This window comes from Callorhinchus milii, unplaced genomic scaffold (assembly GCF_018977255.1).
Source record: "Callorhinchus milii isolate IMCB2004 unplaced genomic scaffold, IMCB_Cmil_1.0 Scaffold4, whole genome shotgun sequence".
NCBI lineage: Eukaryota > Metazoa > Chordata > Chondrichthyes > Chimaeriformes > Callorhinchidae > Callorhinchus > Callorhinchus milii.
Window position 1 is genome coordinate 63389178 of NW_024704745.1, and position 16976 is coordinate 63406153.

Here is a 16976-nt window from a genome sequence, read left to right on the forward strand (position 1 = left end):
CAAAGATCCAGCATCTAACAGATTCTGTTCGTGCCACACTTGGTGGTCTTGGCTGCTGTCAAAAACAGTGCGAAATGTCACTGATGCCCTTTCCTGGGCTTTTTTTGTGTTCAAATGCCCTCCAACTCGGGTATTAATCATGGCTTTCCACCTCTTTGACACAGCTTTCCTCCTTTTTAAATAATGTAAAATAAATTATTGATGCCGTGCAGCCCGGAGTGTTGTTGAGTAATGTTTTACAGGTTAAAAAATTGCTTGTGTGGAAATTGTTCAAAGTTCCATCGAGCCACAAAACCATGGAAACTAGACCCGTGTTTAATAATTACAGGAGTTTAAAACAACAAATACTCGTGTGACACACTTTGCTAAATTATTTCGCATTTTGCAATGTATCTCAGCAAAATCTCAGAAGCAACTGTGAAGGCTTAAGGTGTTCTGCATCTTTTGCTCAGAACAGACAGTGTTGCAGAGTGTTGGACATGTAGTTACTATTATTATTAATAAAAAATGTGGTTACTCAATCCACACCTGTTAGTGAGAGATTGCTCTGTGCAATTCGTTGTTGTATTTCACCCACAAAATAAACATCAATTCACTTTACAGTATATTCTGTGAAGCGCTTTGAGACATCTCAATGACGTGAAAAGGTGCTATATCAAATGCAAGGCTTATTATTATTATTTTTATTATTACTCAGGTGAGCATATCAGAAGTGGTAATGTGGCACTTGACCTGCCTGACATCTACATTCGATTTGAAAAGGTTCCTGCAGCTTTTAGCACCACTCTGCTTCAAGCTGCCTATAACAAACTTCAGAGTGAATATTGCAGTGTTTCATAACAGATTTGATGTAATATTTATAACATGAAATAATGCTAATGTGTAGGGTGGTCTTTGCTGGATAAACACCGGAAAGCCTGCCAGACAATGCTCTCAGTGACGAGCTGTGCATCTTTAGCTGGATAAACTCCAGCAGAATCCCAATACACACCGGAGCCCTTTGGTCTCGTCGGAATTAGATAACCAGCGTGCATCCCTCCAGGGAGAGAGTGCGCATTCCATTCCAGGCATGGGACATTTCCATGTGGCAAGTGCCATACATATTTGGAACTCTCATCTCAATCTGGTTTAGGTACCCTGTAAACATGGCAGTGGCTTTCCACATGTGTCAGACACACAGCTGACCAAGAAAAAATTCTGTTAAGAAACAAATTTCAATCTATAATTATTGACTTGCTTGAGGTTTGAACCCCCCCCCCCCCCCCCCCCCCCCCCCCCCCCATTCCAGTTTGGTGATCAGCCCTGAGGATTTTACTCCTCTCATTGCTGCCAGTGGTGTTTCCTCATGTCATTGAATCAGTCAGTATCCCATGAAGCAGCACTTCATGGGATATTGTTAACAATAATAATCCTACCATTTGATATAGTGCTTTATCACATCATTGTTAAGACGCCTCAAGTCGCTGCATCGAATATACTGTAAAGTGGATTGATTGTGTATTTTGTGAGCAAATTCCAGGATAGGGAAAAGAATCAGTCTCCCTGGTCACTCACTATAGATCATTCAACTCGTCACTCTCTATAGATCACTCAGCTCCTCTGTCATTCACAGTGTGTTTTATACAATTCAAAACTTTGAAGCTGTAGCACTGAGGAGTCATTTTTCCCATCTTCTCCCCTCGCCCCCACTGCCCACAACCCCACCCTCAGCTTGGATATCAAGTTTAGACTGGCTAGCGCCTTGGGACAGCATGCTATAAATGTAAATTTGTATTGTTGTATTGTGTTTCCTGTTATTTTGCTAAACATTACCTTCTGCCAAAACACACACATTGTAGAGCATCACACAATGTTCTTTTGGAGCCGCGTTGTAGATAGAAATTGTCATTTTCAAAAATATATTGAGGTTTCTTTTACCCAGAAAAATATACCATATGGTTAAAATGGTTTGTGATCTGCCTTATTCCTTCAAATCATAAATCTCACCAGTAGCATTGACAGCTCTCTACTCATATTGTTCGTAGGTGGGGTGGGGGGTTTAGCTCTGCTCTCTACCCTCCACCCCACTTACTCATTCTAAAGACCTGGAATTTCTTTTAGTTTTACTTTTAGGACCAGTATTTTGTTCTTAGGATCCAGTCCTTAAAAAGAAATGCAGAGAATAAGCTTTCAAATTAAAAACGGAATATAAGAATTTACAACATTTTGCAAAATCTGATATTTTAAGTCAGTGGTTTTAGAGCTAATTCTTTGGGAAATGTCAGGCCTCTGATACGCAACTCAGGTATTAGTAAAGTTATTGTGGCGTTTGGAGTGAAATTCCTACTTTTTCTAAATGTAATAACTTTGATGATATACCATAATAGAAATACTGCATTGTATTTCTGTCACAACTATACACTGAGAGGAATTTCCGGCTTCCCGACTTTAGTCTCTTAAAACCAAGTCCTGCTATGTTGTGACTACTGGGCCAGACTTTTGTTCTGTAAATTATTCAATGTGTCAGCAGCTTCCTCTTCTATAATCATAAAGCAAAATAAATCAAAGTCAGTTCTTTTAAGAGGATGTGCCTGTGGGCAGCCTCAGGGTTCATTCTGACTTTCAACAACAGTAGGTGGGATTCTGAGCACTTTGAGTAATTGACACTTCCAAATTATGTAATTTTACTTCTGTTAAAGGAGATAAAATTGGCTTGGCTTATATTTATTGTGTAATGTTACCACAGATGACAATCGCATCTTTGGCAACAACTCTATAAGGATAAGGTATAGCATTGCCTCCAGAGGTATAGAGCATGAATTCAAGAGCTGTTTCATCTCATCGATTCCGGAAGCAACAAGGTAAAAGTGACCCCACCTCACTAACTATAACCCACACAATATCACTGCTCTGTATCAACTTTCCCAGGGAATGAAGTCTTGATTCACAACATTGCAATATATTCTGTGAAGGGCTTTGAGACATTTCAACAGAACCCAGTTGTTGGTCGATTGGCAGATTGCTTTTCTACAGGTAATAATCCCTTAAACAAAATTTGGTCACTTACTCCACAACCGTTTGTGGGACACTGCTGTGCGCAATTGGCTGCTGTATTTCGCCCATAGAAAATGAATAGTCATTTCACTTTACAGTATATTCTGTTAAGCGCTTTGAGACGTCTCGAAGACGTGATAAGGCATTATATCAAATGCATGGATTATTATTATTATTATGTAACAGACATAATCAATAGTTAATAGAATTTCATTGGATCAAATTAGTTACATTTCAACCCCATTCACCCTTTCCACGGCCCCAACTATCTCATGCTGGGACACAGATCCACAATACTGACTGCTCTCCAAGAGCTTGCCTATTTTTGACAATGGAGTCAGAGGATAAACTGGAATTTATCACACAAGTCACTAAAAATAACTATTCTGTTTTGTTACATGTTTAGATACTGTGAAATCCTCTTATAAAGATGTAATAAACAGATTTTTACCTGTATTCATGTAATGGTTGGCATCTTATAGACTCTGATGATTGTTGACAGGCATTTTAGCAATGGGATGTCTTCACAACTATGCCTGATTCTGTTCTTATCTGAGATCCAGATACCACCCCCCCCATCCCCACTCATACACACAACACACACATACACACATGCTTATAGAATAGTTATTAGAAGCAGAAAAACGTTTGCTGCTTTTTTCCCTCCCTAGATTGGAGGTACAAAACCCATTTACTGTGGCCATCACGCAGGCAGAAATACCCTACCACAGGGATGAAACCAGCTTGGAGCCTGAAATGGTGTTAACCATAAGAACATATTAGGCCTAACCTTCTCGTAGTGAAGTTAGTGGTCCTAGTGAAGTTCATAATTTTTGTCTTACAATTTAATATTGTTTAGAATTGTAGACAATCTTTAAATTCTGTTTAAATAATAATAATAATCCTTGCATTTGATATAGCACTTTTCATGTCTTTTAGACATCTCAAAGTGCTTCACAGAATAGACTGTAAAGTGAATTGACTGTATATTTGTGGGCGAAATGTGGCAGCCAATTGCACACAGCAGTGTCCCACAAACAGTCGTGGATTGAAATGACCAATTTATTATTGTTTTTTTTGAGGGATTATTATCAGGTTTGTGGGGTAAGGAAACTTGCCCAAGGTTTCACCCTGCCGGGAATCGAACCTGGGTCTCTCACTTACAAAGCGAGTGCTCTAACCACTGAGCTACAGGACTCAGGAAGCGTAACACAACTGTCTGGATCTTCCAATCCCAGTGAAGAAGAGCCCTAAAGCTCTATCATTTATCTCAACTTTTAATGAAAACAGTCAAAACCTCTTGAAAATGCAGGTTATGATTAAGTTCTTTCTGCTCTTGTTTGTCAAGTTACTGAATGAATGATTTAGTGGGCTGTTGAACATAAGATTTGTGAATTGAGAATTTTTATCTGTCATTTGTAGAATTCCTTTCTCAGCATAACTTGCCAAACTACAGCAGTTCAGAATTTAACTTCTCTGCTTTTTATGATGAGTTTGCCGCTTTGGTTGGGTTATAAGTGTGCAATGTAACCAGATGTCTGATATAAACTGTTCACCTCTGTTCCACACAGAGTGTGAGTTTATACAGAGGGCGATTAGTTTACAGAGGGTAGTTGGAATGTGGGATTCTCTGCCGTAAAGCATAGTTGAATGATAGTCCCATCAATTCTTTTAAAAGCGAGTTCGATAAGACACTTGAAAAGGCAAAATTTAAAATGATTTGAGCAATGAGTAGGAGAGAGAGATTAGATTAGGTAACTTATATGGAGAAAACACCGTCAGAGTCATGATGGGCCAAAAAACTCTTTCTTCGGTGAGGAATAAGAAATCTTGGGACAAGAAAAGACAGTTTGGTCCATCAAATCAGCTTATTCCACACACTAAGTAGAACCGACACTATCATGGACTGTTTCCTGATACTCAACTGACACCATTTATTTCCACTTCTCCATTGCATAGTCCATGTGCTCCATAGACTGTACAGTTCCTCACTCAAGCAGTCCTGTAGGTTACTGTACTTGCTTGTGGGGTTGCTGCATCACCTGGCTGTAGGATCAGTATTATCATGCAATCTTCTTTCAATCCGGTCAATATTTGAAATATTGAACAGCCAGGCAGGATCTCAGTTTAATGTCTTATCTGAAAGGGCAGATGACAATGCAGTGCACCATTGGTACCACGTTGAAGAGATGAGGTGAATGTCTCCTCTCTTTTGACTCTAAAGAACCAATGTGAAACACTACAGATCATGTCTACCTGTTCAGATGGACCTTAAAGACCCCATGATGCTATTCGAATACAAATACAGTCACTCCACTTCACAGTAAATCCGTGAAGCACTTTGGGCCGTCCTCTGACATGAAAAACGCTATACCAAATGCAAGGATTATTATCATTATTATTAATACTGGGCCTGAGTTCCCATTCCAGAACTAAGAATAACAACAATGAGGTTTGACATCTCACAAGAACTCTTTGTAAGGAATCAGAATGGGGGCTCCTTTGGTAACCGGAAGTATGTCACATCGCCTCCCAGGAACTGAAAGCACAATTGTGTCAGAGCAGAACAGAATTCCTGTGAATCACCGTGATGAACTGCCGTCACCACTTGTCAGACCCTCGCAATGTGCATCAGTGACAACACCATTGTGCCTCCCCTATATACTTTACTGCGATGATACCGCTCTATTATTTACAGTCTTTTTGTTCTTTATTCTCACTTTGTTAAATATGCGTCCATCCTCTTCAGATATTTCCTTCAGTAAACAAAAAAAGTTTTTTTCCCCTCTCAGCACATGTATGGTTTTGGCTGTGGAGAGATTCTCTCATTATCCTTCCTTCCTTTCACCATTCCTCAGTTCAAAGAAGCCACATTTCAGACACGTCCCCTTTGTGCTTTCTTTTCAAAAATTCCTAAGGAACTTTATTCCCCCTTTGATTTACTGCCCTGCTGAAATGGTGACAGACTAAAGCTTCCTTTTGGTGCCCAGAGCAAACTGAACACGAATGCTTATTTTCTTTCGAGGTAAGCATGAAAGTAAATTTTAATCGGATTCTGTCAAATCCGTTTCACTTAAACTGAATCATATTTTTATATATTGAAAGTGTCACAGTTGTTTTTTAATTAAAGTCATTACAATCTTGTTTCTGCTTGAAGAATACAGATATTATTATTCTAGAAATGTTCAAATATGGTATATATTAAACTTTTAACAGCTCTTTTCATTTGATTCTTTTCAAACAATTCATATAAAATTGTATTGTTATAGGCACACTTGTAAATCTACAAAGGCTTGGATCTCAATAATAATCCTCAACTGGAACTGAACCAAAGCAGGTGCAAGTATTCAGCCAATGCTGTGCACTAACACAGGGACTAGGTGCACACATTCATAGAATCATAGAATTATACAGCACAGAAGGAAGCCATTCGGCCATCGTGCCTGTGCTGGCTGTTTGAAAAGAGCTATCCAAATCAATCCCATTCTCCCGCTCTCTCCCCATAGCCCTGCAAACTTGTCCTCCCCAAATTAATCTCCACAACAGGAGGTCTCTTACTTCCTATGGTCTTGGATAAATGTCTAGTCTTGCATTGACTTGACAAATACGATTGTCTTATTAAAAATAACAATATTTGCAAAATTCTCAAAGTGCTTTGCAGTAATTACTGTTGGATGGGGCCACTCCGTATTCGTAGTCAAATGTGTCAGGCAAACGAATGACCAATTCGTTGAATTGTTGACCAGGACACCAGAGAATCTCCCTTCTCTAAATCCTATCGCACTATCCAAAAAATAAAGTGTTTTTCTCAGTATTCCGACCAATAATGCTTCAGATAAATTGGTCCTTCACTTTATAGGGCTAAACGTTACATCTTGCTTTGCACAAAATTGGCTGCCATGTTTCACTAAAAAGACAAAATCACAACACTTGACAAGAATAACCTGCAAAGCCCATTCTTTTTTTCAGTGATAAACAGAGAGTGCTTCTTCTTATGTGAGAAATACTGTCAATTCTGTAATAAGGGCCCCCACCTCTTTCCTGGTATTATTATGGTCCAGTTCTGCTTATAACACTGGTATCCTGTGGATCTGCATTAACAAGAAACAAGTGACAGCGTTCTGGTACTGGGGTAGATGGTAGCTCTGAGTCAAAAGAATTGGGTTCACACTCCACATCAGGACTTTGAAATCACTGTCTTGCTGTCACTCCAATACAATGTACATGGAGTACTACATTTTTGGAGGTGCCATCCTTGTGTATATATAAGAAATGTAAATTGGCTTAAATTTTTCCCTTCTACAACTACAATTCCATAGGCACCCTTCATTACCTCACTTATTCCTCATGTACAAACTTTGATGGTGAGTCTCCTCAGTCTACTCGGTCACAAGGGTCTCCTAGTTGGGTTTGATTCTGACCTGACTCGATCCCTACAGTCATGCACCGTTGAGCAGAGGATGCCTAGGTGGCGTCACAGTCTAGACAGTGAGTTTGGTTTAATCTAGCCAAACCCTTCTCACTTACAACAACAACAACAAAATTACATTTATAAAGCCCCTTTCACGTCAGGAGGACGTCCCAAAGCGCTTACAGCCATCAAAGAAAGGGGTCTACTATTCCATCAGCCTAGCATGCATCTGAACTCAGGTTCCAGCAGTGAAAGAATCACATTCTAATACACTGATCTACCCAAACCCCACGTTGTTCGGTAACGTTCGATGGTGATCCAAATTTCAGTGGTGTATGCTTTCTCTCTGTGAATCTGCAACACAAGAGAATATAAACTATCACAGGATACCTGAGTGGTCAGAGGCAGACCTCTAACACATGGGAGAAGACACCAATAATATTTATTTTAACAAACATGCTGGCAGCAGTCTGCACTTTAAACAAAATCATGGACAACATTCCAAACCACTCCTGGAACAATCAGCATGATTGATAGTTTGCTTGCAGAAACATTACTGTTGTTTTAGTACTTTGAATTTAGGAAAAAATATGCAGTATATGTGAATCTAAATGAAAAGAGCATTCCACACTTTCTATAAAAAAAAGCTCTTAATGATTTGGGATATTTAGATATCAAATACCTTCAGTTATGGAGTGCAGAACAAAGCCTTGGGAAGGCACAAACACAATGCAGTGTCTGTCTTATACTTCAGAACATAAGAATGTGATAGCTGCAGAGGACTATTCATCCAGCCTGATCTGCCCTGTTGTGTAGATTAATAATAGGATCCACTTGGATCTTTCTGCAATTCCCATTAATTTGTTGCTGCTTTCAGACAAATAGCTCTTCTCAGGGAGTAAAGGCACATTGGTTGAGCAGCGATCAGAAGAGCTAGGGCTCTTCAGTCTTGAAAGAAGATATACAAAATATTAAAACCCAGACTTTTTGTGGCCATAGGTGGAGAAGTGCTGTATTGCTTTAGCTTAAATAAAGAACATCACTAGAAATACTGAAGTTAATCTTAGACTCCAATGAATAAATACTTAATATCCTATCCATTGGTCTCTCTTGAAAGGAGTCTATTTCCCTATCTCCTTTCTGAACCTCCTAGCTCTTTTCTTCTTAAGATAGGAGGAAATTCAATATGACTTTTGACTATTGAAACACAGTTTTACTTTCTCTCCAGTCCAAGTTCCGAAGTTAGGAGCTCACAAATTTCTCAGGCTCTCAGGCTTAAGACCGTCATGGAGTGGAGTCTGGTAGGTTAGCGGTTAGAACACTCACCTCGCAAACAAGAATGACCTGGGTTTGATTCCTGATTGTACGATGAAATGTTGGACAAGTTTCCTTACTCCACATGCCTCTCTTTACCAAGCAGTAAGTAGGACTCTGGTTGTTAGTCAATTGGCGGATCGCCTTTCCCTAAGGTAATAATCCCTTCCAATTTTTAAAAAAAATTATAATAATAATACGGTCATTCAATCCATGGCTGTTTGTGGGACACTTCTGTGCGCACGTGGCTGTTGCATTTCGCCCACAAAATATACAGTCAATTCACTTTATAGTGTATTCTGTGAAGCGCTGTGAGACATCTCAGAGACGTGATTACGGAGGTATATCAAATGTAAGGATTATTATTATCATCTTAAAAAGGAAGACTGTGTTAAATTTTAGAAAACAATTTGAATTGAGAGGACAATTTTCTGCAGTGCTGAAAAAGAACTGCAGAAAATCGGCTTCCAATTTAAGACTGTTCTGCAAATTTTCACACACTAATAATAATCCTTGCATTTGATATAGCGCCTCATCATATCATTGAGATGCCTCAATCTTAAATTGTAAGACAATAGTCTTAAGGCTAAGAACTTGATCAGTTTTGGTGCCCTGAACCTTTCCCAAAGTTCCACCAGATTGTTTGTATCAGAAGACAGTTCGCAGGAAATTGCTCCCATTTTCCTTACATTTGTAATTTTATTCTGGCAGTACATACTTGTTCAGGTAGATGTTAAAGATCTCATGTTACTTTTTGAAAAGAGAATGAAATTTCTCCCAGTGTGCTGAGCCAACAATCCTTTAGCTAAACACTCACTTAATATCTGTATGCGAGACCCTGCTGTGTGCAAATTGCTTGCTGCATTTATCTACAAATACAGTCACTAAATTTGGCAGCAGTTACCTGTGTGAAGCTCATTTCGACATTGCAGGTGTAGTTTCAAATGCAAGGATGTTTATTATTGCAAGTAATTTCAGTTTTTCTCCCTTCTCCCTTGCTCAGGATGTTTCTGGTTACAAGGCTGCATTTTGCTTCTGGACATATTTCATGAGTGATGATGTTTCTGATTTGCCAGGCATGTAGGTCTGATGAAAATGAAAGGCTGTGTCGGAACTGTGTGCATCCAGCCAATATTTTATCAATGTTTTTATTACTGGGGGTGAAGAGCATGTTGGGATAGCAGGTTTTGCTGGGGGTTATTTGGATTTCAATTTATCATTCAGGCTTCTGTCGGAAGACCCAACCCTCGGGAAGGTTGATTTAAGAACAAAGCCAGGAGTCTTTATGCATCACATTCTTTTTGCTTTTGCTGTTGTAAAGCCTGAAATTTCCCCCCAAGTCTTCGTCTTTGTCTTAATATTTCTCTTTGACCGTGCCTTCAGCTCCCCTCTCGACACTCTACCCCCTCTTCGCTCCCTCCCTCCCTCCCTTCCCTCCCCTCACCCTGACCATTTCCCCCTTGTTCGGGTCCTGACCCAACTGTACAGCGCCTTGGGACGTCCTCCCAACGTGAAAGGCGCTCTATAAATGGAATCTTGTTGTTGTTGTTGTTTAAGAATGTGCACAATTGTGGAAAAATCTTAAATTCAGTCTTAATTTGTTATTTTTTTTAAAGAACGGTGGAAAACCAGCTTCCAAATTACAAAATTTTCCACAATTCTGAGTGATCTTAAATTTTAAGACAAAATGGTCTCACAGGCTAAGAAATTTGTTGGAATTTCAGGCTTCCAGTCTGCAGGCAAGAGTTAATAAATCATAGAATCATAGAATCGTACAGCACAAAAAGAGGCCATTCGGCCCATCGAGTTTGTGCCGGCTCTTTGAGTAGAGCAGTTAACGTCAGTCCACTCCCCAGCTCTTTCCCCATAACCCAGCAAACCCATCCTCCTCAAATACCCGTCCACCGCGTTGTTAAAAGTAGTTACCGAATCGCCCTCCACCATCCTTTCAGGCAATGCATTCCAGATTCGAACAACTCGCTGCGTGAAAAAATTTCTTCTCACCTCCCCTCTGCTTCTTTTAGATACTATTTTGAATCTGTGACCTCGAGTCACTGACACACCCACCAGTGGAAACAGTTTTTCCCTTTCTAACCTATCAAATCCCCTCATGATTTTGAAGACCTCTATTAGATCTCCTCATAACCTTCTCTGCTCCAATGAGAATAATCCTAACCTCTCTAGCCTTTCCTCATAATCAAGGTCCCTCATTCCTGGTACCATCCTCGTAAATCTCCTCTTCACCCTTTCCAATGTCTTAATATCCTTCCTATAGTGTGGTGCCCAGAACTGGGCACAGTATTCTAACTGAGGCCTAACCAGTGTTATATAAAACATTTAATCATAACCTCCTGACTCTTGTACTCTATGCCCCTATTTATAAAGCCTAGTATTCCATAAGCCCTTTTTACGGCCCTTTTTATAAAGAAAGGTTGGGACAGGGAAAGCTGACAAAACTGGGAAGGATTTTATCCCAACTGAAAGATTGATAGTAATCTTTTTTTTATTTTTGAACAGTCCCTTTCCAGATACCTAATCTCAGTGATTATCCATTTGTGCTTGCACAAAGTGCATTAATATCTGGTTTGACACTTTGCACACTGCAATATTCATGGTAGACCAACCACATACTACTGCTAATTATTTACTGCTGTTTTGTTTGAATCCATCTGTCTCTGAGTTTCAGAATCAATCCTGCAAAACAGAGTGTTGGCCTGTGGCTTACGTTCTGGGTTTTATTAATTCAGGTCATGTCCTTTTCTATTTTTTTGACTTTTTTCTTCCCTTTACCCCTTCTCCCATCTTGTTCCAATCTCTACCTCAGGCTGATCACCAACTTTATCAAAAAGACCATGTGGTAGCTTAGTCCTTTGCTATTCTAAACTGCTGTGAAGTGTTAAAGAGTCATTCAGTGAGGAATCTCTTGCCCTATTCATATTGCAGCACTGCAGTGAGCAAGAAGAGGTGCTGCGATGTAAGAACATAGGGTTAGGAGCAGGATTTTCAGTTCCTGGAATCTGCTCCACCACTGAATCTTTGGCAAGTTTTTAAATTTCATTTCCCACCTTTTCTCCAAACCCTTCAATGTCTCTTAATAACAGCGAGTTGGAAACAGCTGCGAGTTTGTGTCAGCGTAGTTGTTTGTGAACCCATGAAATGAAACAGTAACCTCGTGGGATTGAATGAAACAGCTCTATGGCTCTCAGTAATATAAATGTTACATCTTTCTCTCTCATTCTTTCTCCATTCCCCTATCTATCTCTTTTTCTTGCTTACTCCTTCACCCTCACTCTCAGTGTGGGTCTCTCTCTTTCTCCTGTTCTCTGCCTCCTGCTTGTTTTATTTCTCTGTAGTTTTCCCTACTATCCTGGCCAACTGACTAGCTTTTGTTGGCTCCATATTGGCTTCATATCATAGTTGAGCTAAGATTGACAGCTCAGCAGCGTAAAGGATTGCAGGCATGTGTTAGGATCTCCAGCACACTGTACCAATATGCTGTCCTACGAACATAGGAACAGGAATAGACCATTCAGTTTCTCAAGCCTGTCCCACCATTTTAATAGATCGTGGCTGATCTATATCTTGCATTTGATATAGCGCCTTATGACGTCTTCGAGACGTCTCAAAGCACTTCACCGAATAAACTATAAAGTGAATTGACAGTACATTTTGTGGGCGAAACGCAGCAGCCAATTGCATACAGCAGTGTCCCAGAAACAGTTTTGGATTGAATGACCAATTTATTATTGTTTTATTATTTTTTTGAAGAGATTATTACCCCTGGAAAAGAGATCTGCCAATCGACTAACAACGAGGTTCCTACTTACTGTTAGGTAAACAGAGGCATGTGGAGTAAGGAAACTTGCCCAATGTTTCTCCGCTCCTGGGAATCGAACCCAGGTCTTCTCACTTGGATCCTCCCATCACACAGTTCAAGATCCTAGTTCTCACCTGCAAAGCCCTCCATGGCCTTGCTCCCCCCTACCTCTGCAACCTCCTAACCCTCTACCAACCTGTCCACCTCCTCCGCTCAGCAGTCTGCAGCCTGCTTCACCTCGCTCGCTCCACCATTGGTAGGTGGGCCTTCAGCCACTCTGCCTCCACCCTCTGGAACTGTATCCCGCAGTCCCTCCACCTCGCCCTCTCCTTTGCCTCCTTCAAGACCCGTCTCAAGACCCTCCTTCCTCTTCAACTGTGCTTTCCATCACCCTCCTTCCCCCACTGCCCTCCACCCTCCCTGATCCAGAACCACAATTCGGGTCCGAAACACTGATTGTCCAACTCCTTGGGATGCCCTCCCGATGTGAAGGGTGCTAAACAAATATAATTTTGTTGCTTTTGTTTTTATAATGTTACACATAATGTACTTTCCATGTTAGAATAGTTATACATGATTTACTCCCTGTATTAGAATATTTACATATAATATATTCCCCATGTTACAATATTTATACATGATTTACTCCACACGTTAAAATATTTACATGATTTATTCCTCTTGTTATGATGTTTATATGTGATTTACTCCCCGTTAGAACATTTATACATGATGTTATAATGTTTGCACATGATTTCTCCTTCATGTTATGTTTACACATGATTTACTCCTCATGTTATATTTACACGTGATTTATTCCCATGTTAAAATCTTTACACATGATTTACTCCCAATCTTATAATGTTTGAACTTGCCAGTGATCATAGTAGTTGTTAGCACTTGTAAGTTGGGTTAGCACTTTTCAATGAATCCAGCACTTTACAATGGCCCCTCTAGCTCAAGGTGATCTGTTCTTCGGTCACTTGTTTGCAGCCACAAATCAACCTGCTGTGCTGGCTGGTCTGCCTTTGATTTATGCCCGGCATTATGCAACCACATCGCATGTCTGAGTCTTTTTGTGGTAGGATAAAATAGCCTGAACTGTCCTATGAACCGGCCTTTTGTTTGCACCACTTAGACAATTGCGCGCTTATTCAGTGTGGAAGTAACTAGTGGGAGTGGATGAATCTGTGAAGTGAGGCATGACAAAGCAAGAGAGAGTATGGCAGTAACTCATCATTGGTTAGTCCTCCCACTGCTTGTTGTGGAAAAACCTTGTGATAACATTTATGATGCTATGCTGCTAATCTCAGCCTTTTCGGTACCACTTCAGCATAGTTTATTTGTCATTACATTTTAAAACTCGTGTCAGCTACACACCTCAATTGTTAAACAGGGGCGAAGTGGTGAACACACATAAGTTAATTATTGCTGGAAAGCAAATCTTCAACCCACTGCTATCTTTCTCTCTTTCCCTCTCCGCCTCCCCTTCCGTGGGCTTGGCTGTGTTTTAACTCTTTGTTTCTCAGTTTCTTCCACCTCCATTTCCTACTGCCCCTGGAAATAAATCTTCCCGTAATCCCTCTCTGCTGCCCTGGAGTCATCTGAACTCCTCCCCCTCTGGCCTACCTCCCACACTGATTTATCCTCCTTGCTCACTCTCCTCCACAACTCCCTCTTCGTCACGTTTGTTGTTCTTGCCCCCTTCACCTCCCAAACTGCCTCCTACTCACAAACCTCACCCTGGTACACCAGCCACCTCCACACCCTCAAGGGTCAGGTGCAGGCTGCCGAATGCACCTGGCTCAAGTCAGACTTAACGGTCCACCGGCAGTTCTGGCTGGACCACATCAAAATGTACCCCTCCGCCCTTGCCTCCAACAAATCATCCTTCTAGTCCAAGATAATCTTGGAAGTGAAGAACAACCCCAGGCTCCTATTCTCAACCACCAACCGGCTTCTCTGTCCACCCTCCCATGCCTCGCCCATTCTCTCCTCAAACCTGACTGTGAGGAGATGCTGAATTTCTTCAAATCTAAAATCGAGAGGATCCGTTCAACTGCTTCGGCCCTCCCAACTGACTCTCCCTTCCCATCTCCCCCCCACACTCTGACCCCTAACTATCCCTCCCTCCACATTTCGTACCTCTCTCCCCCTCCTCTCATCACCATTATATCCAGCATGAAGCACACGTTCCCTACCTGCTCCCTTGACCCCATCCCCACCCTTCTCCTTACTTCCCAGCTCCACCTCCTCGCCCCTCTAGCTCCGACACCATCAATCTCGCCCTTTCATCTGGCACCGTCCCATCCTCCTAAAAACAACTACAATCACCCCCATCCGGAAAAATCTTCCCTGGACCCATCCCTGTCTTCTAACTTCCGGCCCATCTCCAACCTCTCTTTTCTTTTGACGGTCCTTGGAAGAGTCATTGCTTGAGAGCTTCACTCATTCCTCTCCTACCACTCCCTTCACAAGCCCCTCCAATCGTGTTTCTATGCTGCTCACAGCACGGAAATTGCTCTGGTAAAACAACATTTTATCCATCTATGACCAGGGCTCCCTCTGCCTCCTCGTTCTCCTCAATCTCTGCTGCCTTCAATACCGTGGACCACTCTGTCCTCCTCCACCACCTCTCCTCTCACCTCAACCTTTGAGGTTCTATCCTTGAATTGTTCAAGTCTTATCTCTCACAACATCTCCAATTTGTCTCCACCAACAGTTTCTCTTCCAGCTCCTGTCTTGTATGGTGTTCCTCAGGACTCTGTCCTCGGTCAACTCCTCTTCAACCTCTACATGCTCCCGCTTGGTGACATCGTTCGCAGACATAGGGTCAACGTCCACATGTATTCGGATGACACCCAACTCTATCTCTCTGTCTCTACCCTCGATTCCACAATAACTGATGTCCTGACAGACTGTCTGTCTGACATCAAGTCCTGGATGAGAGCTAACTTTCTACAGCTGAATGTCAGCAAGACCGAGGCCTTCTTGATTGGCTCACGCCAGTGCCTCCACACTTCAGCCACTGGCAGCATCAGCATCCACGGTTGCACACTCCACCTCACCAAGCCAGTCGGGAACCTGGGCATCTTATTCGACTCTCAACTGTCCTTTCTCCCCCATATCCATGCCATGAATATGAACCATAAAATAAAAAAAAGAGACAAAAAAAAATTGGTCACTTCAATCCACGACTGTTTGTGGAACATTGCTGTACGCAATTGGCTGCCAGGTTTCGCCCACAAATATACGGTCAATTCGCTTTACAGTATATTCTGTGAAGCGCTTTGAGACGTCTACAAGATGTGAAAAGCGCTATATCAAATGCAAGAATTATTATTATTATTATTATAACCCGCTCTGACTTTCCCCTTCTGCAACCAAGTCCGACTCTACCACTGCCTCACCCCTCAGGCCGCGAAACCCTCATACACATATTCGCCACCTCAAGGCTCGATTATGGAAACTCCCTCCTTGTCGGCCTCCTAAACTCTTCCCTCCACAAGATCATCCAGAACTCTGCAGCTTGTGTCCTCTCATGCACCAGGCATCATGACCCTCATTATCTCCACCCTCGCCCGGCTCCACTGGCTCCCCATCCCTCAGAGGATAAAATTCTAAATCCTCGCCCTCACTTTCAAGGCCCTCCATAGTCTTGCCCCCTCCTACACCTCTGACCTGTTGACCCCCTATCAGCCTGCCCATTCCTCCGCCCAGCAGGCTGCAGCCTGCTCCAGGTTTCTCGTCCGACCCGCCCTACCATCGGCGGCTGGGCTTTCAGCCTCTCGGCTCCTACTCTTTGGAACTCCATCCCACAATCCCTTCACCTTGCTCCCTCTCTTGCTGAAATGGTGACGGCCTACAAGGTATGACTTAAGCCCTCCTACCCCCTCTGCTCTCCTTCATCCCAACCAAGACCCCACGCTCTGGTCCTGATCCCTGACTGTTCAATGCCATGGGATGTCCTCCCGATGTAAAAGACGCTTTACAAATGTAATTTTGTTGTTGTTTTTGTTATGTATATGAACATAAGCTGAAAGCAGCAGTGATTCACATGGGAAATATTTTACAAAATAGTCAAATGGATGGTGCCTGAAAACCTACAGACCCTGTGGATGAGGCTTTGTGGGTAGGTAAACACCCATGGGTTGGTCAGTTGTTGAATTAGGGATGGAATGGGTATATGGCTTCATGTCGCACTCTTCTTTTGACCTGTACGCTAGTTGTTGCTCTGTGATCTGCTGACACAAGGCGAGATTTGTAGGCAAACATGACAACTAATTTGCACGCAGCAACTTTTCACAACAGCTATGAAGTGAATGACCAATTTTATCTGGAAATTGTAGGTGGGCAACAACAACAACAGCAACTTGGATTTTTATAGGGCCCTGCACGCCG

At 41.8% G+C, this 16976-nt stretch overlaps 1 protein-coding gene and 1 non-coding gene across 2 annotated transcripts in view; one reads left to right on the forward strand and one right to left on the reverse strand.

The window, feature by feature from the left end:
* Nucleotides 1-16976, forward strand: part of LOC103185760 (E3 ubiquitin-protein ligase SH3RF3) — a 190648-nt gene that overhangs the window by 73985 nt on the left and 99687 nt on the right. The window lies entirely within an intron of this gene.
* trnat-ugu lies at nucleotides 4160-4231 on the reverse strand. The gene has a single exon. It is a non-coding gene; the product is annotated as a tRNA-Thr (tRNA).